This window comes from Mastigoproctus giganteus, chromosome 4 (genome assembly GCF_048544385.1).
Source record: "Mastigoproctus giganteus isolate SK-2022 chromosome 4, ASM4854438v1, whole genome shotgun sequence".
NCBI classification, from domain to species: domain Eukaryota; kingdom Metazoa; phylum Arthropoda; class Arachnida; order Uropygi; family Thelyphonidae; genus Mastigoproctus; species Mastigoproctus giganteus.
In genome coordinates, this window is record NC_143578.1 from 176,381,951 (window position 1) to 176,407,761 (window position 25,811).

Consider the following 25,811-nt stretch of genomic DNA (forward strand, 5'->3'; position numbering starts at 1 on the left):
TACATTCAACATGTGCGTTTTGCTTGCTTTCTGGGCACCAACAGTGATTTGTAGCTTACCATTCTATGGTTTTATGAATTCTATAGAAGTTTTTATTTTATAAAATTATTATATTAAACAGGGTAATTGGTCTTTTAATGCTCTATCTTATTTATTAAAATTTACTTCTTAAGTCATGCAGCACGCACTAAGTTTTGAGATGAAATAATTCAAATTCATAATTTGTTTGAGACTAATAAATATGGCCGAAAATTGTGTCTAAAATTTATCTGGAGCCATATAATGGATGAATTCTTCAGCTGGTCGTAACTTCTCTTTGTGTACTGTGAATGCAACACCGAAATTACACTTCTAACCTTTGCTGCTTCTTTGTATCTAATTTAAATAGCATTTTTATTATAGAAAAAGGGGAAAAAAAATGAATCTCTTGTAATTGGCCATTAACTCACAGCAAGAAGAAGAGCTTTTTCCCCCTTACACTAGGGAGCATTTTTCTTAAGAATGAACTGTTTCCAGCTCCTTCTGAACGTCTATATAACTGTGGCAGGATCCATTGATTATATTCTTATTCGCCAAAATACTTTTAACGTACAGGAGTGTGTGTAAAACGTCACCAGAGGTTCTCGGCTACATTGAGATCTGCGGGTAATACTATATTCTGTATTGGAAAAGCCAACCGGAGTTGCTGGCAGCGTGAGCTTCACGAAATCGTCCACTGTATAAGTCTCCGGACAAAATCTCGAAAAGTAGAGCTCCCAAGCTTTTGTGACCTTAATCACGTCCATCGTTTGAAATAGCCTCTACCGTCACGAAGAGGTCACTGCCTTCGTATCAACGTCTGCCGTACGACTATCTGCACCATTGATCGGAGAAGCACTTGGAGAACGGCTGGAGTGCGTAAGACGAGAAGAAACCTGCAGTTGAAATATTTTCTGCTCCCTCTGGACCTTAGTGTATTTACTGTGCACGCTTCATAACCGCATGTCCGGTCTAATGCTGACTTATGATAGCCATTCGTTTCTGCTCCAAGCAACATGTTCACTATATACTTTATACTTGTCAGACGTTTTGTTGTTGTTTTTGTCTTTTTCTGCAATCGTAGAAAACCGTAGGTATTTGCTGTATTTTACCGTTCGTTGTGATGTGTCACATTGCACGCCACCCGGCAAACGGAAAGGAATCGTACGATTTATTTGAATAATCGTTTGGAATAATTCATACATTACGACGACAAACACTAGTTCTTCAGTATGCAGAAATACTGCTCAAAATAAGAATTTAACATGAATGTACAATAATCAGTAATATGTGACTATTTACCGTTTTTAAACAATATAATATGGATAATATGGTAAAAATTGATAAGCTAAATTAATTGATTGATTAAATTGAATGAAACACAATAGGTCGATAACAGAATGTAACAAAAAAAAAAAAAAAAAAGGTAATTCTAGCACATCAAGAGTCGCCTTTCTGAACAAATTTTTGAGAACAAGAATATAAATCATGTGAAGACCAATAGTTTCCTACCACGAAATACCGGATTCATAGCAAAAATTCCAGTCTAAGAAACCAGGAGAACACGTGCTAAAGACGAGAATTTGGAATCTCTGCAATAAATTTCTTAAAACAAAGGAAACGATTAAATTGGATTTGAATACGTTCGAGTAGGTCCGAAAGATATTTCTGTGAAAAAACCAAATGATGGCACATATTTAAGGATAGGTAAAATTAGTTGCTCAAAAAGAATCGCAACAGCAACCTCAGTGTTGAAAGCCAAGGTTTAATGACACCAAGAAGCCAAAAAAGCTTTGAGAACAATGTTATTTGCGTACGCCAATGAATCATGTCGCATGGTAACACAGACCGACATCTCGGAAGCGATTAACAGCTTCAACCTCTTCCTTAGCTAAAAAAAAAAAAAAAAAAACCTTAAACTATTATATTAGGGCCACCCATAATTTCTTATATACAGAGTGTTTCAAAAATGATGGTGAAAAGTACAATCTAAAATAAGCATCCATAGAGAAAAAGTCCTAGTGAACATCGGGCCGCAAATGAACCGTTTTCGAGATAATGCACATTTTCTGTTAATATCGGCCACTGACTATGGGAGCACTAGTTTAGCAAAAAGCTGTGAATACTTTGCTAAGGGTGGTTTTATTAAACATAAGATAATACATTTTTGATTTTTGGTTTCAACACCACAGGATGTTACAAAAGGTGTTCAAAATGCTGTCCTTGCATCCATACGCAGCTTTGTAGTCTTCTCTGCATTAAGTTGCGAATCCTCTCAGGCATTCCTGGGTCATTTCTGATTTGCTGAAAGGCTCCTTCAACTCGACGCTGCAATTCCTCAACTGTGTTAATGTGAGAAGTGTACGCTAAGCTTTTTACATGACCCCAGATACAAAAATCCATAGGATTTAAGTCTGGTGATCTGGGAGGCTACATTACAGGCCCACCTGTACCTATCCACCGTTGACCATACCTTCTAGTTAGATACCGAGTCACAACTCGAGCAAAACGTGCCGGTGCACCATCATGCATAAACTACATGTTCTGGCGTTGCTGAAGTGGAACATTTTTATCATCAAGGAAGAACATTCTGCAGGAACTGAAGGTACAGCACTCTTGTTAGCCCGTTTGCCAGAAAGTGTGGTCCACTTAGACGGTCTCCTAGTAGTCCTGCCCAGACATTCAACGAGAAACATTGCTAATATCGTGACTCGTGAATTGCATTAGGATTTTCGTCGGACCAAACGTGACAGTTATGAAAATTAAAAATACCATCACGAGTAAACCCAGCTTCGTCAGTGAACAAAATGTTGTTTTGTCAATGTAAAACTATATTTTACTAAAATATAGTTTCACATTGAAAGGGGGGGAGCACGCTTGTTAGCCTCGCCTTCCATTCCTCTGTCAGCGCCAACGCTGGAGAACAATTTCTGGTGGTTGTGGACGTGCCGCTAGGTGTCTCCCCAGAGCGTCCCATATGAGTTCGATAAGATTTCGATCGGCGGAACTGGCAGGCCAATCCATTCGAACAATGTCCTCACTTTCCAAAAGCATATCAACAGCTGCAGTGCGATGAGGTGTGGCGTTATCATCCATAAACACGAACTTGGGGCAAATGGCACCTCGGAACAGACGCACATGGGCTCAGTACAGTAGCGTGCACCGGTTACAGTACCGCCTTCCAGTATCTGGGGTTGTGTACGTCCATACAAGATAACGCCTCCCCAGATGAGAACACCTCGGCCGCCATATCGATCCCTTTCAGTGATGTTTGCGGGGTGATACCGTGTGCCAACCTCTCGCTAGATTAGCTGACGTCCAGAATCGCTGCTGAGACTGAATCTACTCTCATCAGTAAAGAATACCTTAAGTAAAGATTTTTGTGGTTGAGGACCAACACTTTAGAAATAGTGTTGGTCCTTAAGTTTTTCACACCAGTGTACAAACAATAAGTCATTTATCGCTCTTTAATACCTCTCATAATGGCTTTGTGAGATCCAGTTTCAAACAGCTGTATCTCCGTATCCATTGAGAATTGTACACATGTTTATATGAATTTGTTTACTCAGAATAATCGATGTTATAACCTTCCAAAATATTTTACTAATCTTCCTGAATCGCCCTGTATAGATATACACTGATTTCAGGAGTTAAATTGGAAACATAAAATCGCGGATACTAAGAAAAATGTTAGTTATTGAAACTATCATTTTGTGGAAAACTGTTATTACAGCAGTCAGTTATATTTAATTAACTCCAGTAATAACAGTTTTCCGTAAAATGTATTGTATTTGAAAAAAAAAAATTCCAATGCCCCTCTTTTCATGAATTATAATCGCGAAATAATTATTCTACTTCCGAAAACTGAGGTGGAATCTTCCACAATCCAGTTGTTTAAGTAGTGAGTATGATCACCCTGTCAGCAAAAAAACTTTCACAATGAGCTCATATGATATATACAAGGCTAATGATATGGTCGGAGGTTAATAAATCGCAGTCCTCTACAAGAGCCAATCTTACACAATGATCACTGAATTATGACCACCCCTATGAAAACTGAATTCAACCCGTTGATCACGTGAGGTACGAGGCCTGACGTAGCCGAGTGGTCAGGGGCGCGAGTGCGGTAGCACACGCTCTTTGAGTGGACCGTGGTTCGAGCCCGTGACTACTAAATACGATTAACAATTTGTATCTGATTGAATTACGTATTGTAAACTCTACTGACTTAGTGGTCCTGCCGGAGTATAAACAAGAGGGTGCGCAGTTAGTCGACCTACGTAGCATAATAAGGTGTCAGTGGTTCAGTAGGTAGTAAAATTTCGAGCGTTATGGAGAAAAAGGAAGGATTTATCGGACTTTGATAAAGGGCAGATTGTGGGAGCTCGACGAGCTGATGCCTCGATTTCCCAAACGGCTGAACTGGTGGGGTGTTCGAAAGCCGCCATTGTTAAAGTGTATCAGGACTGGCGTCAAAATGGTCGAACAACGACCCGACGGCAAAACTGCAAAGGTCAGCGAAAGGTTGATGTTAGAGGTGAGCGCCGGGTCCAACGACTCGTACAGACGAACAGGCGCAGCACTGTGTTGAAGAGTTGACTATCCAATACAACCGGAACAATATCTGGCATGACCATACGTCGCACACTCGCACGTATGGGCTATACCAGCAGACTACCCCTACGGCATCCTCTCCTAACCAAGGTTCATCGGCGTAAAAGACTGGAAGAAGGTGTGCTGGTCGGATGAGTCACGTTATTTACTCCGCAGCGTGGATGGCCGTGTACGGATTTGGCGTCAACAATATGAGGCTCTTCATCCAGCGTGCATGGTGTCAAAAGTGCAGGCAGTTCATCCATCGTGCATGGTATCAAAAGTGCAGGCAGGTGGAGGCGGTGTGGGGTTTTGTATGGTGTGGGGCATGTTTCACTGGCAGGAACTTGGACCCTTGGTGCATGTGTAACAACGTATCACTGGTCTCCGCTATCGTCAACTGCTTGCTGACTGTGTACACCCCACTATATTACACTTTTGCCCGAATGGCGATGGTGTCTTCCAAGATGACAATGCGCCGAGCCATCGGGCACTTGATGTGCAGGAATGGTTTGAGGAACACAATTCTCACTTCCAGCGTATTGATTGGCCTCCGAACTCAGCCAATATCAATCCCATAGAGCACTTGTGGGACACTGTGGAAAGGCATATCAGGCGTCTGGATACACCAATCACCTCCATACCTCTATTGCTAGCCGTATTACACACAGCTTGGTTGGCCATACCTCCCGAGCGCTTACGACAATTTTGTTGAATAAATGCCATAATTCAGTGATCCCTCCATGTATAATGTGAAAGGATTTGGAAGAAGATGGGTGTGTGCCCCATTTCTTCTCTCTCTCTCTCTCTCTCATTCCAGAAAAGATCAGCTGAATTCGGAGCTTAGGTCTGATTGGCATACTGCATCTGAAGAAAAGAATATCCTCGCTATGAAAGAATTCATACACCAGCTGTGCCCTATATGGAAGAGAATTATCGACTATGAAAATGAAATCAGTTCCTAATGATGCATTTCAAGGATAATAATAATAAAATTCTTTATTCATACAAATGTAGGACACGATTCCCGCTACAGGCAACCAGAGGAATCTCACAGTTAACTGTACATATTACATTCAGTACATAAAAAACTACGTGGGTCCACAAATTCATAAAATACACATACAGTGCTAATAGATTACATACAGCTTACATTGCATTATATATTATTATTCAAAGCTTACATTGCATTATATAGTTATTATTCAAAGCTTACATTGCATTATATAGTTATTATACAAAGCTTATATTGCATTATATAGTTATTATACAGAGCTTATATTGCATTATATAGATTTTACAGTTATTATATACAAGCTGTAACACATTAAGACAGTCTGGTCTGGACACTTTCACTGGGAGTTATTCCGCTGACATAAGACTTAAGGATCTCGCTCCTAAACTTTTGAACAGGCCACCAGGCCTCCCTCGAGTGGAGTTCTGTTTGCGACCTTCATCGTGATGTTTCTCAGCCTATCACCACATCAACATGATAGTGATTGCTCTCCTCATCGATATGGGAATGGCTTCCTACGCCTCCTGAATTTTGACCTGATGAAAATTTGAAGATAAAATCCCGATTCATCTGTAAAGAAAACATTGACCCATTGGTATTTACCTTAGAGATGGTATTGTTTGCATCAAATCAGGGGTGCTCTTATTTACTAGAGGGTGATAGCGAAAACATAAACCATAGTTCATTTTCCTAAAGCACTCTGCGTGTAGAAACTGTATTCTTGATTGACCTTGAATTAGCCTTCAGGGCAAGGCTAATTCAATGTCTCAATTCAATCAAGGTCCTATCTCCTGGTGCTATCGTCATAACTTTCTTGAAAGTGCTATATTTGACAAGTTTCAGGTCCCTGCACCTGAGATTTAGCGTCACCTGCCAATAGCCACACACTACTCTGTCTTCCAAACATAAATTATGAGAGAAATGATTTAGATGTGATTGCAAGAAGTTTTCTTTTAACAAGCAAGTTATTTAATTACCAGAATAATTTACAACCATGGGTGATTGAAGCTAACAGTTTGGAGTAATTCAAAGGTCAGCTAGCTAGACATCTACGTGAAGAGGGAGTCAAATTGGTAGTTTATTTTATTATTTATTTATTATTATTTTTAATAATTAATTAATTAATTTTGCTGGTGCAGCAAAAGCCTAGGGCTTCCTTTCATCATATGGCTTAATACTGATACTAATATCAACTAAGTAAAAACGTTACATTCTGTAGCGCATTAGATTAGAAATAAATGATAATGTTGTACTTTGCAAATTTATAGCCTGCTTGAATTGTAAGATCCAGAGCCTAACACAATGCCCTCTTAGTAGCAAAATGGTTGTATTCACCGAATCCCACACTGGTTGGGGGGGGGGGGGGAGGGCTGAGTTCGAATCTCGTCAATGATGCGAGGAAATTTTATGAGCCTTTTTTTCACTACGTGACTGAGTTAGTTGGTCTCAGGCGATGGTTGCATAGTCTTTATTTCTAAATATGTGGTTTTACATCCAGCAAACCGACCAAGAATACACATTCTATGCATTATCGACGCCTCGTAGCAGTAGTTGCTGTAGCCCTTAACATACCTGTCCTAACCTAAAATCGTAACCTGCTGTCATATTCGTATTTAGGATATTATGAAATCCAGCTTCTTACGCAAGCAATATGCTTTTATATAACATTGTTCCCCAGTTCTTTCGGCAAACTGCTTTTCCGATATTGATTTACTGGCCACTTTCACATAATTTTCCAGTCAGTTAATCGCTTTTATGCTTGAATTTGTTCGCGGAGTTACTTCCAGGATCTCTTGCGAATGTCTTAACTCACCTGTTTCGCCAACAGAACTTGTGAATTCAGAAAAATTCCTTACCCTATCTAACTAACAAAACAGATATTTGGATAGATCCAAAATATATAATAATAATAAATTAAAAATCAAAAATACCTTTATTTCATATTTTTATATTTTTTATTCGTTGTGGAACAACAAATAAAATATACTGAAACAGTACACTGATTTTTCCATCTTACAGTTAGCATAGATTGAACTGTGTACCCCTAAAACTGCAGACGCTTAATTTTACAACCTTAACAGCATCAAATAGATTTTTTTTCCTATATAGAGCGAGAAATTACAGCGGAACGTTCAAATCTGATGTAAAAATTACACAATTACTTGAAAAAAAGTTTTTTTTTTTTTATTTTTAGTATTTTGATTATAAATTAACTTTTGGACAGTCGGTTATTATGTCCGAAAAATCACCTCTTATGCAAAATATGTAGTTTTGGTAATTATAGAATTAGCAGCGCAATTTGAATGAACCTAAATATCCAAATTAGAATGGAATTTGAAACAAATGAAACTGCTAAGCAAATTAGATGAATAGTAAAATTAATATGATATACGTTTACAGGATGTACGTGTTCTCTCTCTCTCTCTCTCTCTCTCTCTCTCTCTCAACTTTAGTTAAGAGAAGAGACGTGCAGCTTTTCATTTATATCGAAAAGCACATAAGTCAACCTACTAGTGAAGAGTGGACGTCTGGGCCCGTGGTTTGCAACTTAAGAACTTTGTAGTGTCGGTAACTAAATCTGCTAGAAATCCAAGACGGGCCAGTCTGTCATAATCTTCTCGACACAAGCTCAATCCAGTGTGTCCTTGGAGAGCATTAAATCACGTATCCCTGCTGTTGGTGCAGGGCAAGCAGCAGTGCTCTTCTGAGAAAGAGCAGGAAGAAAAGGTGTAATTTGCTACATCACCCTTGGGAGAATGACCTACTATATTTCACCGACCACCAAGCTGACGTCAACAAACTTCGAGAGACAAATTAGAAAGTATGAGACCCATCCCTGCCGCTGCATCAGACGTGGCTACTACAGACCATATCAATGGCGAACTTCAATGAACTCCCATTAATTTTCTCTCGGCTAAATGATTAGTACCAATTATATGAGATGGGCAGATATATTAGGTTAACCTCCAAAATACAGCATTGGCGATTTTAGAATTCTGCATTTATTCTCCATCGTGTTCTTTATTCGTATGTTTATAGTTTCTTCTTATAAGTTCTTGTTTATAATTTCTTCCCCATTACTTTTTCAGTAGGCACTTTTCTGTCGAAATTACTAACGATGCCATTACGTTACTTTAATAATTTTTAAGTAAGACTCAATGCAACAGGGCATAATATTTTTAAGAGTTATAAATATCTACATAATATAGGTGTAAAAACACCATAGACAACTCTTAAAGGGAAAAACTACGATAGTAGTGCAAAGGGCATCATTTTAACTGTATCTCACATTGTGTTCGTCCTTCACAACGAGTTACCATGTATTGCACTACCTCGAATAAGTAACCCTTCACTAATAGAGAAGACTATTGTTACTTATTCTCAGTGGGCACTACCACTCAGACGACACCGTTTCAAGGCTTGTTGACCTTTCATCGGTGGGTGGTCAGGCACCCTAGTATTGCAAATATGACAACTCAGTTGTGAAGATCTTCACAATCTCTCCTTTTCTATCTTTTCCCCCAGCCTTCAGTCCCTCCCTACTCTGCCTAATACGCCAGCGTATAACCCACACAAACTGCAAAAACTTAATTTCGTCCAAATTAAACCGCATTTGCTCAATTGGCTTTTCTAATTTCAAAGCTCACCCTTACCGAGTTTTTTTTAGGCACTGAAATCTCAGGAAACTAGGTGGCAGAGTAAAATTACAACTACTGTGTACCTGGTCTGCCTCCACGAGGCCAAGTGTGGGCAGCTCTGGGCCTCAGTAGGTTTCCCGCGGCTAAACGGCCAGATGAACAACTATACACAACACTACACATACAAAATCCACACACTTTTAAATCTCTGGCCTTCCCAGTGAACTGGTACGCCTACAATGAAAGCAACGCGGAGATGGGGAAACTCCTGGTGCCGCTAGACATCAATACACTTTACTTACAGAAACATCAACTGGTACACCCACAAAGAAAGCAACGCAGAGATGGGGTAAACCCCTAGTGCCGCATGACAAAAATATACCTTAGACCTTGACATGTATAGTATCTTATGTAGGACGGCACCTGAACGAAAGTTCAACTCCGTATACCTAAACATCACTGCTGACCAGGTTCACCCTTTCATGGCAACGGTCTTCCCCTCTGGTGGTGCTGTCTTTCAGCAGGATAATGCGCCATGCCACACCGCCCGGATTTTTCGAGACTGGTTCGCGGAACATGAGGAAGACTTCCAGGTATTGCCCTGGCCTCCAAATTCCCCAGACATCAGTCCCATCGAGCATCTGTGGTTTATGTTGGAACAGCAACTCCGATCTGCCGCTTCTCAACACACGGACCCTACAGGAGTTAAAGGATCTGCTGGTTACGTGTTGGTATCAGATACCACAAGACACATTTAGAAATCTTGTAGCGTCCATGCCTCGCCGGGTACGAGCTGTTTTGGCTGCACGTGGAGGACCAACATCATATTAGGTAGGTGGTCATAATGTTTTGGCTCATTGGTGTATATTAAATATACAGTATAAATTTGAAGGAAGTAGCTAACTAAACAAATAATAATAATAATAAAAAAAAGAGTTCAAGTTTTATGCCGGTATGATAAGTGCATAGAACGTCTTTACAGTATAAACGGGAACGAGTCTCTTGTTGTCGACTAACCGTAGTCTCAAAGATATGCAAATTAGAAAGCAAATATCTCTAAGTCCGTCTGTTGCAGAATTCTGACTATAAGGGTACGTTGAAATTGTATGAAAGCAAGAATTTATTCCAGCTTTTTATTCGAAAGTGAAGGGATAATCAATCATCAGGCTTTTACAAAATTACAATATATTAAAATTTAGGTTTTGAAGTTTATGTGTTTATTTGTTGTCTTCGGATCAAAAGAAAATACAGTAAAAAGATTTCTGAAGCACCAGTTTTGGCACATAGGATTTGGCTGAGAAGTTTTAATTTTAGTTCAGACAATAAAACAATTCCGTAGGAAAAGATGCGTAACAGATGGATCTAGGATGGTAATGGAGGTTTGCTTCTGTGTTTAACTCCTTCCTTATCCAATTTTCGATAAAAAAAAAAAAAAACGCGAGGTATGACAATGGCCGATGACCAAATAGTAGTTGTATATAGGATAACAGCCAACAAAAGAAGCATATTGCACCGGGTTGTTGTTTTGAAATACTAAATTTCTTGTGTAATCTTCCATGTGATGGCGCAATACTTGGTTTTAAGTTTAGTGAAGTGATCCTCAAATGTCCGGTTCTGATCCTTGTACAGTATTTAGTTACTTAATTTAGATATGGCAAACCCTTTAAGAAAAGCCTATATAGTGTTTTTTTTTTTTTTTTTTTTTTTTTTTTGATCTTGATGAAAGTGAACATTGATAGTTATCGCTTCCTTGATAGGTTTTCTTCCTGTGTGCCTTATTTTCTCTTACACATAAGTGATTACTGCACATTACTTGTTTGGTCAGGGAACGCTGCAGATTAAAAGCAGCGCCATCCGGAAAACGAACAAGTGCAGATGACTAATATGCAAATTAATAGAGAGCACGTTAATGAAATAGTTGTAGGGGTTATTGAATTCTTTTTAATGCCATATAAGTAAATGAATGTTCACTTTCACAGGCCTAGATGCAGCAAATTATCAACATGTCTGAAATGAATCATTAAGATCTCCGTATACGAAACGTAAGCTGTAGAAGTGTAACTCAAGTAAGCACGTGCCTTCTTTCATCTTCAGACATTGTTATCGATGTTTTCAGGACGTTCACCTTCAGGTAGATTCCTCGCGATACAACTGAAAAACTAATCTCGCGTCTGAGTGCGGTCTGGCATTACTTCTCTGCTATTCTATTTTCTTCGTTGTCAGAGGGAAGAAAGAATGATAGTGAGAATATTTTTCCCTTGGCTCTGGATTTTTTCCAGGTGCTTACTGCATTCTGTTATACTTGATAAGTTTAGATTGTGATACCGAAAAGTGTGTGAAGCGGAACCACCGCTGCTATTTATTACATAAGGGATTCGGCAGCTGTATATAGAATGCCGTGTTCCCATAAGTGAAAATGGAATAAGGAGTATAAAATGGAAAAAAGAATGGGAGATGTAACTGCAGTACATTTTTATTGTTAGACACTGCAGCGAATTTTTATTTATTTATTTCTCATTCAATTCGAAATACAAAATCTGAAATCCTTGTAACTAGGTTAATAAACACACTAGACAAAGCTACAAAAAATCACCAAAAACGTGTTTGCGATACCTGAAAGGATGGAAGCATCCGTTAGACTCATCGATACTTCCAGTATCTCATTAGTGCAGGACACAACTCTTGATGCCGAGCTAGCAACGGGGAATATCAGGACACTGCTATTGCTTAACCACGAATATAAAACTGTCTGCAACAGATGCTTTCGATACGTCATGTCTTTTTTTTTTTAGTAATTTTATTTCCCATTCGTGAGTTCTTCCATCCCCTCAACCCATTTGGTCTGGCTACAAAAATTCACAGCACCGCAGTTCAGTGTCAGTTTCGTATTAAAACTTCGGTTCGCATATGTCAAATGTCAGGAAAAGCGATAACGCTCGCATTATTACCCGCGAGCGCCATACCAGCCACGTGCTGGATCGTTTATTTCCTGTCTAGGAATGGTGACAACTTTTTTTTTTTTTTTTAGTAAAATATGCCTGCTGAATTGTATCAGTGTAATGCAGATGGTCTGTGATAGAAGCGGCCTTGGATACGCTTATTTCCACACGTCAGACACATACTCTATCCTACCAAAAGTATGCGGACACTGTGGCATTTCGAAAAAAACATGAGTTTTCCCCATTAATACAATCAATCTGTTTTGAAATACTTTCAATCACTTTTTTGTACGGAGAGTGGAAATTTATGTTCATTCCTTCTTCAGTGCAGTCGCCAGTTCAGCTGTAAAAAAAAGAGCGTCAAATTGTCAGCATAAGACTCGACATTGATCACTTGACTCTACAACAAACAGTCCGAGTCGAAACCACGAAAAGCAGCTTCACATCGTGAAACATAGCACCTACATCTTCTTCATTTTCCCATCTTTTAAACGCATTGGCTGCAGTTACCTTTGCAGTTTCAAACATGTGTAATCGCAAGCATTGGCAAGTTGCTGATATAGCATTCGACGATTAAGCCTTTTTGAAACTGCGCATTGTATCAGTGTAATGCAGCGTAAACTCCGCGCAGTGACTCGGTCTTCTTGATTTTGATAACTCTACTATTAGCTCTAGTTCCCTGTATTTCATGATTCTAGAAGAACTCCATCAGCTCCTTGTGCACTTTGTGATTATACAGAGCTCAAGCTCCTTTTGCTGGGCAGTTCTATCTTCGGCAGACCTTGGACTGGACTTGAACACCTCACTCTCGACCTTGAATTCTTTCCTATACGTATACTTCTTTTCTACTTGTTATTGTTATTACTTACTCTGTTTTTTTTTGTCTTTTTAAAAAATAAATAAATATTTATTTATTGCAAATAAAGCAAGCCCATCACAGCACATGGCTAGGGGCAGATAATAATACAAAGGAAATAACATAAAATAATCGAATATATGTACATAGCAGATTTCATATAAACATTAACAATGACTAGGAATTATACTTATGAATTAAAAAAGAATTTGCAGAACAGGACAGTTGGCTTTCAGTTGCAGTTACTGAGTTGGAGGCAGGGTGCTGTTTTTATTTCTCTTCATTTTATCGGAGATCTGACTCCTGTAGGCTTCAGAGTTGATTAACCTATTGCAATCAATGTTGTGATGATTTATGAGGTGAAGGGATGCATTCAGGAACACTCTGTCCATTTTTTTTTTTTTTTTTGTTTTGAGCCTGGAGAGGTTGGATTTGAATTGCTGGTTTCTTGAATTTTCCCTGTTGGGAGCAGCTATTATATTGGCTAAGTTTGGTGAATCTCATTCAGAAGTTATTAACTTTGCAAGAAGCATGACTCCAGACTCGTTGATCATCTGTTACAGAGGCTTTGTTTTTAAGTTTTCATAAAGCTGTTGCCTGGATATTGTATGGGGAAAACGAAGCTTACTATTGAGCCATCTAAGAACCGAATATTCTTGGGCAAGGAATTTCTTGACTGTTACTTGAGGAACACCAGCCCAGATTTCTGAAGTATAGGACAAAATGGGAAAGATGCATCTTTGAACATGCTTAATGACTGTATTTCTGTCTTGAATCGCTGCTGTTTCTTGTTTGATTAAGCATTTGGGACATCTGCAGTTTTTATTTCTATGTGGTTGTGTTGTTTCTGAAGGGAATAAGTAATTTGAGCAGATTTGCTTGCATTTATAGTCAGATTGAGATCGTTCAGATACTTGACGATTTCACAAATCTGTGAATTCGCATCACTGATAACTTTGCGAATATCATCACTGGCTTTGGAGATTTTAAATAATTTTAAATCATTGGCATATGCCAGTAGATTTGGATTTTCGTGTAGAAGTGGTTGAAGAGATGCTGAAAATATAGTACTGGAGAGAACGGCTCCTTGAGGAATGCCTGTAGAGGTTGTGACGAGAATATTGTCAGTACTAGTGGGGAAGAGGAGAAATCTGCCATTTAGGCTGTATTGATGATAAGAAATGATCATTGTGTCAACGAGAAAGTGATTTTTTTTAGTATTTCAAAAGCTTTTTTGAGATCTGTGTTGTCGAAAGCACATTCGATGTCAAAGTAAAATACATCGCATTGTGCTTTATCTTGAAACGCAGTTTCAATGCGCACAATGGTGTCAGCTAGATTTGTTGTGGAGCGCCCTCTAGGACCAAAATTCATGTTGACAGATGCATTAGAGAAGATTGCATGTTGAAGATATGGGAGCATGATTTTTTTCAATAATTTTAGTAATTATTGACGAAATATCAATTGGTCGATGGCCGGGATGGTTATTACTGCAAGTTTTTTTAGGAATCAACGTAATCCTGAAAGTTTCCCATTGTCTTGGAAGGAATGGCTGGGAAATGCACCTGGAAATGATATGCACTAACGAATCAATGATGTATACGCTGAACACTCTAATAATAAAACCAGGGATGCTGTCAGGACCTTCACTACTATCAGGGCGTAATTGGTTAACTGCACGCTGAATTGTATTCTTGTTCACAGGTTGGTTAATTAGCAGGGCTTGATCCGGAGACATATCATGTTGGCCGTTGTCTGCTTGTTCATAAGAATTAAATCTGCTCTTTTTATATTTTATGCGTGCTGATGAAGTGCCATATTTCTTCCACTGTGGTATATTTGCTTACTTTTAAAGTATGGTTTCAGGTGGGTTTTGAACCAAGGTTTGGAGTGAGAAGATATTCTAACAAGTTTGGATGCAGACTCTGTTTTCAGTTGATTCAGCCATTTTATAAGGAGAAAGATGGTGTCCTGAATAGGAATATTTTTGAGAGAATCCCATGGGTAGTATTTTAAGAGCTGCAAAAACTTTTATTTCTGAATGAATTTAATTGATGATATTCTTTTGTGATTTCCAGAATATATATGTATAGAATGGGGCGATGATTCCCGCAGCAAATTGTTGCTTGCAGTTCTGTACTTTTTGTGGTCAGATTTAAATTTAATGTTGCTGCTAAGTTTTTCTTGCAGTGGAAAATTAGAGTATACAAGTTCAAGCGCTTGATTACCTTTTGTAACAGGGACGTTGATTTTTTTTAGCTGCTAGAACTAAAAATGAGTCGGACGGCAACTTCATTTGTAAATTATATTTAGGCAGGGGAAGGTTAAAGTCGCCCATTATAATGATGTTAGCTTGAGACTTAAGAACAGTAGTGATCCAGATTATTACTTCATTAATGATGTCATCAGTAGGTCCAGGCGGAATATAAGAAGTATTTGGATTGGTAGGGAAATTCCCTCAAAGTTGAAGGTATGAGTTGTTGTTGTTATTTGGTTTTTAAGAGCATTAGCAACTAAGGCCATATTGCTCCGGGGATATGCGGTGGTCTTTTCCTGACCTTTCCGCATCTGTCGTATTTGGTGGGCACGGGCTCGAACCCCGGTCTAATCAAGAAGCATGTACTGCTCACTGCTGCTCCTGCCCACCTGGCTACGGAGGCGCCGGTATGAGTTGTATGTGTTCAAAACTTTAATATTGGATTTTAAAATTATTGCTGTCCCACCACCTCTATGATTAAATCTTGATGTCATGTATGGCGTGTAGCAGAGATTCTTCGGCAGTAGGAAAACATCCTGGAGAGATTCCTGCATCCACGTTTCAACTAAACATATGATGTCATGAGATTCTTCAACTATTAATGAAATAAGTGTAGACAGTTTATTTTTTATGCTTCTTACATTTTGAAGAAAAATGCTTAGATGGACATATGTGTTGGAAGGATGTTTGCAAACAGATGTATTAGGTGGCAGGTTAAATGATGGATTGGGATGAGAATCAGGAATATTATTTTCTAGCTATGCAGAGAGTTCAACAGATTGAGAATTAGTTGGTAACTTTTCACTAGAAGTAAGCCTCAAGCTATGGAAAAGTCTAGACTATGTATAAGTATAGTGCGAAGGCATCAATAATACATAACCAAATCTGAATGAACAGAATATTAGCAAAGCAGCATCGTTTTAAATTATATCTCATATTGTGAATACCTTCACAACGAGTTGCCATGATATTGCACTACTTCGAATAAGTAACACTTCACTTGAGGAGAAGACTAATGTTACTTATTCTCAGATGGATACCACCATCCTTATTTATTGATGCCTTCGCACAATACTTATACATAGTCTGTTCACTAGAATTGTTGACCGATCCTCCAATGGCTCCATAAGAGTAGATATCAGGATTTAGCCAGATATCAGAATTTAGATATTGTTGTAGGTCACAATTCTTTAGCTCAATTCTAAATGATGCATATGTACGATGTTTGGTTTTTATTTTGAAAGCTCTACCTGGAATTTATAGCTCTAATAGTAGCTGGTCCATCTGCTGGGAGGTAGTATTGGGGTCTAGCCTGCTAACAAAAATGTCACTTCTTCTAAGCGTCGGACTATTTCTGTTTCTAATTTTAATACAAAATTGCATATTTCTTGTTCCTATTATGCTTGCATATCTGTTGTTTCTGCGGGAAAACTTAACTTGGGGAGTTTGTAGGCAAGCTGTTATGGGAAGGCACTTCAGGATAATGCTCAGACTGATCATTTCGACAGTGCACATACAAATTGCTCGGTTTCTATTGATTGCTAATAGTAGTGAGTATCGGTTGTCTGCCCGTGTCAACACGTTGCGAGGAAGCACGATTGTGTTCTCGGAGAGAAAGACAGATAGATTTTTGGGATCGCTCAGTTGTTTTTTCTGGAACAAATTCTTCAGCATCTGGACTGAGAACTGGAACTGCAGAAGCCTGATGAACAGAAGGGTGAGGCATCGGAGGGCTTTCGACAATAGCCTTTAGTTCGAGAAGCAAGTGATAGAATTTACATTTCTGATCTTCTATTCGAAAAAGATGCTGTTTAATATCTTCATTTTCTCTAAATTGCTTCCTCAGCATTTGTTCCAGGAAAGCAAACGAGCATTGTTTGGGGCTGTTGAAGACAGTGGGGAAGGATAGGAAGAGTCATACGTTTGGGCGGAGGCATCTTTAGTGGACTTCCTTGTATGATCTGAGGGCTTAGCAGACTGTAGTATATTGATGGAGGGAGATGAAGGATGGTCAGCGTTGTGAAGGAGATCAGCATCTGTTGGGGTATCATGGCAATTCAGCTGATGTTGACTGAGGAGACTGTAAATTTGCACTTTTGCTTGAAGTGCATCTGAAATTGTTTTTTAAATTACATGATTTAGAAAAGTTCTTTATTAATGAACACGCATCACAAAACCCCATACTTGCAGATAACCCAATTCTGTACTATTTTTGATACATTGCATGAAACCGCTTCATTAGATGCAAACAGAATGTAGCAAATAAGTAGGTGGGCAGTTATTGACACAGCAGGGAATCGAAGAGAAGAGTAGTAAGTCTGAAGAAATAAGACGACAGTTCGGACGTGGGCGTGGCTAACTGCAAAATTGCTAGAGGGCTGCAGGACTTTACCAAGGCAGAAACACTGCCAAGGTCACGAACAGCTTTACGTCAAGGTAAAGTACTTCAGATCAAAAGTCAATAACGTTCCTGTTTATAGCTATGCTAAACAATGGCTCAGAGAGTAACGTTACACACTAAAAATTTAAGCTTAAATAAATACCACTTATCTTGATGAAGACTTCATAAAAATCATCTAAGGAACATGTCAGTACACAGATTTTATAAAGATGCCATTTAAAAACTACTTAAAATCACTATAAAGCAGGAGCTGAATCACAGACCTCTAACATCTAGGCCACCTGGCGGTTCTCTCACCCTGAAATTGGGCAAACGGGGGGGGGGAGTGCTTGGTAATTATCTAAATTGAATTACGGTGTTGCCAAACTTTTGGCAGGTACCACTGTATACAATAAAAAAAAAACTGCTATTGGCTACACACTTTTAAACATGTTCCTGCTTTACATACACCTCGTTCAAACCGTTCACTATAAAGTGTATAGGTTTTCGTGTCTAACGGCACCAGGGGTTTCCCCCATCTCCGCGTTTTATACATTGTTTTGTGTCACAGTTCACTGTTAAGGCCATAGATTTAAAAGTGTGTGGGCTATGTACCGTTCACTATATTGGGATGGGAATCCGCATATGTTTGGTAAGAGAGTAGCTCAACGGCTAAAGCAGTCTATAAGTTTATAATGCTGGGTTGAAATCCCCCTAAAATTCTCGGCTTGACGTAGCCGAGTAGTAAGGAACGCGAGAGCAATAGCTCTTTGAATGGACTGGGGTTCACGCCTGTGACTGCTAAATACGATTAACATTTGTATTGATTGATTCATTGTAAACTCCACTGACTTGGTGGTCGTGCCGGAGAATAAACAAGAACGTTTTTTTTTTTTTTTTTTTATAGCGTACATCACTACCATTTATTAAAGAATCCAAAGTTTCCATATCCGTGCGCCTCCCTTTGTAAGCGAATGAAATAGCCCTGGGAGCGTTGGGTTACATGGCAGGATAAGAAACGCTTACTCTACTGTTTAAAAAGAGCTGCAGGGACTCGGTGGAATCATTTATAGTGTATGGGAAAGGAGGGCGAGCCTTCGGATAGGATACTGGTTACACCGTCATCCCACACCGGAAAAGACCCGATTCGAATATTGTCAATGACATGAGGAATTTTTATGGGCTTTATTTTTTACGAAGTGGCTGAGATGGTTGCAGGCAAGGATTGCGTAGTTTATCATCCAGAATACAGCAAACTGATCGATGAATACACACTCTATATATGTACTAGTGGACAAGCGTGTCTCCATATCACAGAACACTGTGTGTGAGCGCTTTTACAGAAAAAGAAATAAATCGAGAAGGTAGAAAGGTGTGTATGTCGTATTATTCGCGAAGGTGTGTATATTGTATTATTCAAATTGCAGAGTACCGTAATATTTTTGCGTTTTATATCTTATAAACTCTCTTGGTGCTATGTGTCCAGCCCACTGCGTAAACAATTTTTTTTATTTAATAAAGAGCTTCCTCTACTGAATACTCATTTTCAGGTAAGAGTAAACATGTAATTTCTGTAAATGATATGCTTAACTCTTACGTGTTCACAAACCGCAAGCGCCTCCGTAGCCAGGTGGGAAGGCGCAGCAGTGCGTAGCACACGCTTCTTGATTAGACCGGGGTTCGAGCCCGTCACCACCAAATACGGAGAATGCGAAAAGGTCAGGGAATGACCACCGCATATCCTGGAGCAATATGGCCTTAGTTGCTAATGCTCCTAAAAACCAAACTAACATTAACAAACCGCAATGATGGGTTATAACATAGTTCTATGCCACTGACAATTGTCAATGGCATAGAATCTAGAATCAATTAATAACTGATTCTATGCCACTGACAATTGTCAATGGCATAGAATCAGTTATTAATTGATAATTGATTCTATGTATCAATTATTTTGCAAGTTATTGCTCTTTCGTCATTTACTGTAAGGCGAAGTTACTAATACTAATACAGGCACTCCTCTACTTACGTACAACTGACAGATACATACAAAGCTGTTGCTATGTTCGGTTATAAGAATCAATTTTGAACACTGATTTTTTTTCTAAAGCAGATTTCTGGAGGTCACTACCATAAAATAATAAAAACAATTTGCACTTTCCGGTTTATTGGGCTTTTTATTCATCATCATCATCAGCCATTTTCAATCCACTGCAGGATGAAGGCCTCTCCAGCAACTTTCCAGTTCCTTCTGTTTTGAGCACTGGCCATCCATTTACTACTCAAAAACTCATGAATTTCATCTATCCATCTCCGCCGTTGTCTTCCAGGTTTTCTTCTAGCTCCTCTTGGGTACCATTCTGTTATTTTCTTAGTCCATCTGTCATCATGTCTTCGAGCTATGTGTCCTGCCCAAGACCATTTTAGTTCTTTAGTTTTGATAAGAATGTCCTTTACTTGAGTTTGCTGCCTAATCCATGTGTTTCTCTTCTTATCTAACAGTCTGATTCCCAATATAATTCGTTCCATTCTTCGCTGTGTAGTTCTTAGCTTCTCCTCCTTTCTTTTGGTGAGTGCCCAAGTTTCACTTCCATAAGTCATGGTGGGGAGTATACATTGATTCATTATTTTACGTTTCAGACAAACTGGGATATTGCTCTTCAGTATGTGACTATATTTCCTGAATGCTATCCATCCAAAATTTATTCTTCTCTTGACTTCCAGCCATTTATCATTATTACAGCTAATAACTTGTCCCAGATAAGTATATGACTCCACCTTTTCAATTACTTCACCTTCAATCATTATTTCCCTTTCCGTGGCATACTTGTTCATCATTACTTTTGTTTTAGCCATATTCATCTTTAGTCCAAAATCCTTACTAACTGTGCATAACTGATTAAGATTTTCCTCTAATTCTTTGGGATCGTGGCTTATGACCACAATGTCATCTGCAAATCGTAAATGGTTTAGGTACTCTCCGTTCACATTGACTCCTTTCTGCGACCAGTCTAATCTTCTGAAAGCTTCCTCAAGGGCAGCAGTAAGCAGCTTCGGAGATATTGTGTCTCCTTGTCGAACTCCTTTCTCGATTTTAAATTTCCTACTGTCTTTGTCTAGTCTAATAAAGGATGTAGCACTCTCATATATTTTCTTCAAAATCATAATATATGGAGTATCTATGCCTTGTGTTTCCAGTGCCCGAAACATTGCCTTATGCTGTATGGAGTCAAATGCCTTTTCATAATCCACAAATGCCAGGCATAATGGTGTTTTATATTCATTTGCTTTCTCCATTAGCTGTGATATTACGTGAAGGTGATCCATATTTGAGAATCCTGTCCTAAAGCCAGCTTGCTCTTTCGGTTGATTCTCATCAAGTATTCTTTCTAATCTGTTAGTAATGACCCTTGTGAACAACTTGTAGATATGGGATAACAAGCTAATTGGTCTATAATTTCCAATTCTGATTTATCTCCTTTCTTATGCAGCAAACCTATGATTGCATTATTCCACTGCTTAGGCATCACACCTTTTCTAATGCACTTTGTGAAGAGCCTTGCCAGTTTTTGTGTTATGTCTCTTCCTCCCAACTTTGACAACTCTACAGTACCTTTATCTTCCCCCGGAGCTTTCTGATTCTTCATTTTCTTCAATGCATGTTCTACCTCATCAGGAAGAATATCGGGTATGTCATATGTGTTGCTACTTTACAATCCATTTTCCCCACTGCTGGCATCATTCCCTCGCTCCTTGTATAATTCTCTATAGTAGTCTTCTGCTATTTGAATTATGCCTTCTCTGCTGTTTATAAGTACACCATCGCTATTCTTCAGTTTCAGTATCATTTGTCTTTCTGTATTACTGCTCATGGCTGCTGATTTAAATCCTTTGTTTTCCCTTAATGCTTGTTCTACTTTTCTTGTGTTAAATCTTCTTATGTCCTCTCTGAGTCTCTTTCTAATGGCTTTGCATAACTCAGTATACTCAATTTTCTCCCTGTCAGTGTTTTTCTTGTTCTTCATTTGTCGTCTTTGGTTCATCATGACAAGTGTTTCTTGACTAATTTTTTCTTCTTTGGATTTCTGTTTCCCTATAGGTTTCTTGGGCTTTATCACTTTCAGAAAGTTTTAATATTCCTCGTCGATATCTTGGTCCTGAGCAGTCTGCAGAAGCTCAAACTTGTTCTTAAGTTCCAGTACATACTGCTTTTTCTCCTCCTCTGTTATTTCAAAGACCTTTGTGTTATTTACTCGAGTCAGTTTTTTCCTTTCCTTTCCTACATCTATATCAAGTGTACATCTTACCATTCTGTGATCACTTCCAACATTTACCTTATTCAGGACGGTAACATCATTCACAATATATCTTCTGTTAGTGAGGATGAAGTCGATTTCATTAGTTGTTAATCCATTTGGACTCTTCCATGTCCACTTTCTGTTCACCCTTTTCTTGAAAAAAGTGTTCATTACTGACAGTCCTTGAGATTCTGCAAATTTCACAAGTCTTTCACCTCTTTTATTTCTTTCACCAATTCCAAAATTTCCTTACCAATTCCAACCTTAGCATTGAAGTCCCCCATAATAATAGTGTAGTGGGTTTTCTGCTCATCTAGAAGACTCTCAATTTCATTGTACATTTCTTCAACCTCTTCATCATCATGGCTCGATGTTGGTGCATAAATCATTATAATCTTTAGCTTGTACCTCTTAGAAATCTTGAATATTAATCTTGATTTAGGCTTTTTTATTAGTGCAATGTAATTATAAAAAGGGAAGTAAACTCGATCTTATTGCATTTGCAATGATATCGATAGTTGGAATTCTGTGGAATTTTACGTTATTATGGTGAAATCTGGGTCCCCTTTCACTGAAATCTTCAATCATATAAAAAACATAAATTTTTCAGAATCTTCTCTTCATTCCTATTTTATGAGCTTCATAAAGTTGTTACCCCGTATCTCACTTGCGCGTATCGTGTTGTTTGTTATTGATTGCTTATTTTCTTACTGTTTTAAATTTTGCGACAAAAAAAAAAAAATTGTCAGTGAACAGAAATATCAATTAGTTAAACTATTAAGCTAGTACGTAAGCGTAAATTTATTTTTATTTTGCTAACTTGTGGGAAATATTCTTCCGATTTTCACGCATCATTTAATTTTGTTAATTGGAGGAAGTAAAGTGTAAATTTGTGTTCTACATCTTTAATTTTATAGCCTATGGATAATATTTTTTCCTATTTCGCTTATTACAACAGAATTAAAATTCAGTTTGCAAACGTGATCACAATGACCGGCGCTTACTACATATCGTATGGTGAACGGTATTTTATTTTGGAGAGTCCATCGTAACGTGATTTGATCGTATATTAAATTAAATTACGTATCTTATTTAGATTAAATTAGATTTTAATAAATATTGCTGGAACAAACTTCGATCTGTCGTTGTGGAATTTGATAGCTTAAATAAATTCAAGGAGTAACTGGACAAACATTCAGAGGGAATGGTTGTGTGATTTTTTTTTTTTTTTTTGGCTGATGCTACATAAGCTCATACGCTTGCTTTCTTGCATCACACGCCTCTATTACTAGGATGAAATTTGTCGGGGGTTATAATCTCGGTGCATCGTACTGTACTGTATATGTATTTTGTATCTACAAAACCGAAGTTGGACTTTATGTACAAGGAAAAAACCCGATTAAGTACGTAAGTCGAGGCGTGCCTGCATCAGTGTTATTTTTCAGTGTGTGTGTTTTCAGACGTTATCCGGGTACCATGATTACTTGAAGCTGATTGGAAACGAACTTAACTCGTTTCGAGTGCACACATCGCCACTTACAGGGTTGTTCTTTTATTCCACAAGTATGCATTTGGCTGCCGTGTGCCTAATGTGACAAAAATTTATAGGATAGACAACCTAGTCATTATTTCTCAATATACACTTAGTGATCAATACTTCGTAGGTCCTTTTGCCCTCATTACAGCAGCTATCCGATGTGGCATTGATTCAAGAAGATGTCGGAAGCGTTCGGGAAGTATGGCCAACCAAGCTGTGTGTAATGCAGTTAGCAATGCAGATATGGAGGTGAATTGGTGTATCCAGTCGCCTGATATGCCTTTCCATAGTGTCCCACAAGTGTTTAATGGGATTAATATCGGGAGAGTTCGGAGGCCATTCGATATGCTGGAAGTGAGAACTGTGTTCCTCAAACCATTCCTGCAAATCAAGTGCTCGATAGCTCGGCGCATTGTCATCTTAGAAGACACCATCGCCATTCTGGAAAAAGTGTAACATAGCGGGGTGTACACAGTCAGCAAGCAGTTGACGATAGCGATAGCGGAGACTAGTGATACGTTGTTCCACATGCAACAGGGGTCCAAGTTCCTGCCAGGGAAACATGCCCCACACCATACAACCACCTCCACCGGCCTGCACTTTTGATACCATGCATGACGGATGAAGAGCCTCATGTTGTTGACGCAAAATCCGTACACGACCATCCACTGTGTGGAGTAAATAACGTGACTCATCCATCCAGCGGCGCCTCCGTAGCCAGGTGGGCAGGAGCGGCAGTGCGTAGCACATGCTTCTTGATTTGCAGATTCGTCCATTTTCCTGAACATAGCCGGAGAGGTTGTCTCTCGCACTTACTCTCTCTCTAACATATAACTAAGCAAGGCAGTGAACATCGATCTCATTCGAATAGTTAAAGAAAAAATACTGAACATACTTAATCTGCAATACGAACTCTACCGATACAACTGATCTATATAGTAAAGCGTGAACTATCTTTATAACCTGTGCTCGAGTTGGGTCCCTTGTACGGCCAAGTTAAAACAGGAGTGCCTGGAAGTATTCGCATCCAGGCACTAGTCCGCAGGGGCTCCAAAATGAACACAAAACAATTTAATTTTTGAAAGGGAAGGTGATGGAATGATTGCACTACTACCACCCCATATTTTAGGAAGGGAATTTTCTTTTTGGCATTCAAGTGCTTAAAAGCCTTAATGCAGCCCTTGTCCCTTATTTTAAGTAACTGTTACCATAATCATATATAGTTTTCTCAGCTAGTAACTAATTTAAGTAGTTGCGCAAAAGAAATTACTAACTGTTCTAAAGGGCAGTAATATAATCGTTAGCAGTTTCATTCCAAGTTACAGTTCTTGACTCACTGATAAATATAAATGCCAAACTGGCCTACTGTACACTTGAGTGGTCGCTTTATTAGGTGCCCTTTTTCATGAAATGGAGCTTCCCTTCAGTAACATCATCAGGTATTCATACCATACGATATAAAGCAGATAGGCAATGCGTAGTAATGCCATGTGTTCAAATGGGCACGACGAAAGATTTAAGTAATTTTGAACGAGGTATAGTAGTCGACGCCAGAAGTGCTGGGATGAGTATCTCAAAAACTGCAACCCTGTTGGGGTTTTTGACGAACGACTGTGTCTCGGATATGTCGAGGTTGGTCTAGTACCCAAATGATATTCAGCCAACAGCGATCTGGTTGTAAACAGCTCCTTGATCGAGAAGCCAATGGTGGCTGACAAGGCTTGTGCAGGGAAACAAAAAAACTACACTCAGTCAAATAGCAACCCAGTATGACAGTGCTAGTCGAAGAGACATTTCTGGACACACTACTCGTCGTACATTGTCATGGATGGGGTATCGCAGCCAACGACCAAACCAGGATCTACTCCTACCAGCAAAAAACAAATAGGTACCATTACAGTGAGCTCAGGAATACCAACGGTGGACAGTGGAGGATTGGAAAAACGTTGCATGTTCTGAAGAATTCTACTTCCACCTGTTTCACGCCGATGGGAGGACCAGAATGTGACGAAAAACAGCATGAGTCTGTGGACCCATTCTAACAGGTGTAAACACATGCAGGCTGATAGTGGTAATGGTGGAAGGGGAGTATTTTTATGTTGGCTCCTTGATACCAGCAGAGCAATATTTGGATGCCACAGGTTTGTTGGAAATTGTTTCCACTTTGGTGAATCCCTTTATGGGTCCATCTGCGAATGGGTTCTTCTGCAGGGTAATGCGCCATGTCACAAGCCCAGAATTGTACAAAACTGGTTCCAGAAATATCAGAATGAATTTAGC